General features: G+C 30.4%; 1 non-coding gene across 1 annotated transcript; it reads left to right on the top strand.

Moving 5' to 3' along the window:
• The first annotated feature begins 4,659 nt into the window (after nucleotides 1–4,659).
• TRNAL-UAG (transfer RNA leucine (anticodon UAG)) lies at nucleotides 4,660–4,739 on the top strand. The gene has a single exon. It is a non-coding gene; the product is annotated as a tRNA-Leu (tRNA).

The raw sequence follows: 4,739 nt of genomic DNA, 5'->3' as shown, positions 1-4,739 counted from the left end.
AAGCGTCTTAATACATATGCAAAAAAATTCATTATTGGCCCACCATTGATTACAAGATTTAGCTTTTATGAATCGCTATTGGTTTGATACGAATAATGGCAGTCGTTTCAGTATGTTAAGGATACAGATGTATCCACAATTCATTTAGAGTTACTTAATAGCCTATTTCTTATACTATATCTCTATCCCGTGAAATTCTCGAGCCCAAAGATGGATGCATATGCTGTGTTTCATTTTGCTAAATGATATCAATTAAATGGTATATCAATTCTATAAATTGGATATAGCAATAAATAAATCAGCAAAATTCTTTTATTTTAGATAGAAGAAATGTTTCTTCTATCTAAAATAAAAGAATGTACCCTTCTATCCAAATCCAATTTGCATCGATAAAATAAATCCAAATTCCAGATTCCAGCAGTAGATGAATAATTGCAAATTTTTGTGTGTACGAGATTAGAATAACTTAAAAATAACTGACATAATTTTTTATTTTTCCTGATCAGAAAAATACATGAAAAAGAAAGGAGGTAGAAAAATTTGTTGATTTATGGTTAAAGAAGAAAAACAAGAAAACAGGGGTTCTGTTGAATTTCAAGTATTCAGTTTCACCAATAAGATACGGAGACTTGCTTCACATTTAGAATTACACAAAAAAGATTTTTCATCGGAAAGAGGTCTACGAAGACTTTTGGGAAAACGTCAACGTTTGCTGGCTTATTTGGCAAAGAAAAATAGAGTACGTTATAAGAAATTAATAAGTCAGTTGGATATTCGGGAGAAGTAATTTAATCGTTCTCATTTTTTTCTTATTTTATTAGTAGTCTTATAGTAGTCTTAGATTTTGCATTTTGATGAGCCTCGTTTTGAGGAATTCATGGAATAATCCATTTTCATGGAATAAAGAATAAGAACAAGGATACATAACATAAAAAAAAGAATAGATAAGACGATATTCGCCCTCCCCCTACATATTTGATTTCTTCTCCTATACAAAAACCAGCAAGACCTACTCCATTGGTAATTCCATCAATGACACCTTTATCAAAAAAATGCGTTAGTTCGGCTAATCTTCTTATACCTAGGATAAAAACCCTAGTATAGAAAAAATCTATATAACCACGATTATATGACCAGCTGTATATCTTTTTTTTTACTTCATCCAAAAAGCTCTTTTTTGGATTCTTTTTTACAAGGGAATTTTGAAAATTCAAATTCTGAAAAAAAGAATAAGCAGATCCATAAAAGATATATGCTATGAATAGACCAAAAATTGCTAAACTTACAGAAGAAATTGCATTAGTGAGAAATTCATATGAATTTATGGAAGAATTAGAATTTTCCTGGAACAAGTTTATTGAAGGAGTTAGCCACTTTGATAATATGGTTAACTCCAATATTCTATTATCTTTTACTCCATTATCAAAATGGATTCCTATGGATCCAATGAACAAAGTAAAAAGTAGTAATATAAGAAGAGGAAATAGCATAGTATTTCCCGTTTCATGAGGATAGACAAAAGTATTTTTAGCCCCAAAGGGAGTACTAAAGGATCCTATCTTATTTCTTGTATTAGCAGGAATTTTTGGTATATTTTGTGAAAAAAAAGAAACTCCACTCTTCATTGTTGATAAAACAAAATCCCTATTGACTCCTTTGGATATACTTTTTCCCCATAAGGATATTGAATACAACGAACCTTCTTTAGTACTACTGTAATTTTGAAAATGAACACGCAAATACCCATCAAAAGTAAGTAAATATATCCGAAACATATAAAATGCAGTTAATCCTGCAGTAAAAGAGGCTATTATTCCAAAAAAGGGTGAATACAACCAACTATTACTAAGGATTTCATCTTTGGACCAGAAGCAAGCAAGAGGTGGAATACCACAAAGAGAAAGTGTACCACATAAAAAAGTAGTTCTTGTAATTGGAACGTATTTTCTTAAACCACCCATAAGAACCATATTCTGACTTTTATCTGGTGAATATCCAACAAGAGGTTCCATTGAATGAATAACGGATCCGGATCCTAAGAACAATAAAGCTTTCGAATAAGCATGAGTGATCAAATGGAATAAAGCAGCTTGATAAGAACCTATACCTAGAGCTAACATCATATAACCCAATTGAGACATTGTAGAATAGGCTAAGCTTCTTTTAATATCTCTCTGAGCAAGAGCTAAAGTGGCTCCTAAGAAGAGTGTTATTGTACCTATTAAAGAAATGAAACTCATTATCCAGGGTAGGGATATGAAAAGAGGAAGAAGTCTAGCTAGAAGAAAAATCCCCGCAGCAACCATAGTTGCTGCGTGTATAAGAGCCGAAATAGGAGTGGGTCCTTCCATAGCATCAGGTAACCATACGTGAAGAGGAAATTGTGCAGATTTTGCAACTGCACCAAGGAATAATAAAAAAGCACACAAAGTAGTAAGTAAGGAATTAATCCCATTATTAGGAATCCAGTTATTAGCTATTTTGAACAAATCCCGAAACTCCAAACTACCCGTTATCCAAAAAAAACCTAAAATTCCTAATAACAGACCAAAATCCCCTACACGATTAGTTACAAAAGCTTTTTGACAAGCACTCGCTGCAATTGGCCGCGTAAACCAAAAGCCTATCAATAAATAGGAACACATTCCGACAAGTTCCCAAAAAAAATAAATTTGTATCAAATTGGAACTAGTAACCAATCCTAACATGGAAGTATTAAAAAAACTTATATAAACAAAAAATCTCAAATATCCTTCATCGTGAGACATATAATCGTCACTATAAATAAGAACTAAGATTCCTACAGTAGTAATTAGTATTAACATAATAGACGTAAGGGGGTCGACCAAGTATCCAAATTCTAAGGAAAAATCATTATTGATGGTCCAAGACCATAGATATTGATAGATAGAACTTCCATTTATTTGTTGAATAGACAGGTGAAGTGAGAATACCATAGCTATACTTAAGAGTAAAATACTAGGAAAAGCCCATATCCGACGAAGATTTTTTGTTGCTGTAGGAATAAGAAAAAGTCCAAATCCCATTGACATAATAACTGGAAGTGGGAGAAGAGGAATTACCCAGGCATATTGATATGTATGTTCCATAAGAAAAGAAATAGCAATTTTTAGTTTAAATTTATAGTTCAATTTTTCTATAAAATAAAATTGTTTCCGATTCACCAAACCTATTCTTATCTCTTTCTAAAGGAATTAAAAAAACAAAATAAGAAAAATAAAAAATACTGGAATTATGAATTTTTCTAATTTCTCTCATTAAAATATTCCAAAATTTAGAATGGGTTTAGTTACTTAAATTCAAAAAGTGAATCAAAGAATTTCGGTATCTAGTTATTAGTAAAAAAAAATATTTATTAAAATACAAAAAAAGATTGAATAATTTTACTTTCTAATCATTTTTGTATTTCTTTTTGTTAAAATAAAAGAGCTCTCTTGTTTCGTAATTGATTGATTGAATTCCAAAGAAAACCTATATTTATAGGAAATTCTCGAATATTGCTTATTTCATATAAAAGGAAATCCTAATGACTAGAATTCTCTAAGTTTTAGAATGTCTTGTTTAAGAGACTAAGTATTTTTTTTTATTGGAATTCAATTATGGAATAGCCTTCTGAACTTAATTAACTATTTGAATTGAATTTTACCTTCTTTTTATCTCCCCCTCTTATATGAGGGCTTATCCCCCATACCATATATTTATATATGGAGTATATTTGATATAGAAATTGATTTAAATAGAAAATCTTAAAAAACTCTTGTCTTATCCACATTAGACAAAATGAACTAAAGAAGAATTTAGAATTTAAGTATCTTTCAGTATCTTTCAGTATCTAAGTATAAATACTAAGAAAAAACAGAAAGAAGGATTGATTTGTGGCAATAGATGTCTTTCACATACAACTAGAAAAAAGTAATTCCCTTTTTGAATGGCAGTTCCAAAAAAACGTACTTCGATGTCAAAAAAGCGTATTCGTAAAAATCTTTGGAAAAAAAAGACTTATTTTTCCATAGTACAATCTTATTCTTTAGCAAAATCAAGATCATTTTCTAGGGGCAACGAGCATCCAAAACCAAAAGGTTTTTCTGGGCAACAAGCAAACAAATAATAAGATTTTGAAATAATCTGAATTGAACTATCCAAAAGAAATTCCAATTATTTAATATGAATGAATAATTCGGATTAATTATAAATGTACTTTTATGTGTCGAATTCCTCGGTACAATATTCTTAGAACGAATCCCTCCATTATCATTATATAGAACAAAAGTTTTTGGTATATTGTGTCCTCAGTATTCTTTTCCTATCAAAGAACTTTTTTTTATAATAGAATTCTCATAAAAACGAGGATTCTATTATAAAAAGTAGACTATTCTTGCAATAGGACTTACAACCTCCACCTAATCTTATCCAAAATTCCCATATAAATGGGTTTAGGACTGGTACATCATATTAATAAGAGTGTAAAGGCTTTCATTCTATCAATTTTTCTAAAATACAAAATGCATTTCATTGTAGTTAATGATGAACTTCTAATGATGAACTTCTAATGTTCCTAAATTCTATGGCTTCTCCCAGTCTCGACGATTCACGATAAAATAACTATTATTCTTTTAAGTTAACTATTATTTTAAATTAGCCGCCATGGTGAAATTGGTAGACACGCTGCTCTTAGGAAGCAGTGCTCAAGCATCTCGGTTCGAATCCGAGTGGCGGCA

This window comes from Zea mays, unplaced genomic scaffold (assembly GCF_902167145.1).
Source record: "Zea mays cultivar B73 unplaced genomic scaffold, Zm-B73-REFERENCE-NAM-5.0 scaffold_518, whole genome shotgun sequence".
Lineage (NCBI taxonomy): Eukaryota > Viridiplantae > Streptophyta > Magnoliopsida > Poales > Poaceae > Zea > Zea mays.
Note: the sequence above shows the minus strand (reverse complement) of the source record. Positions and strands in the feature narration are given on the sequence as shown.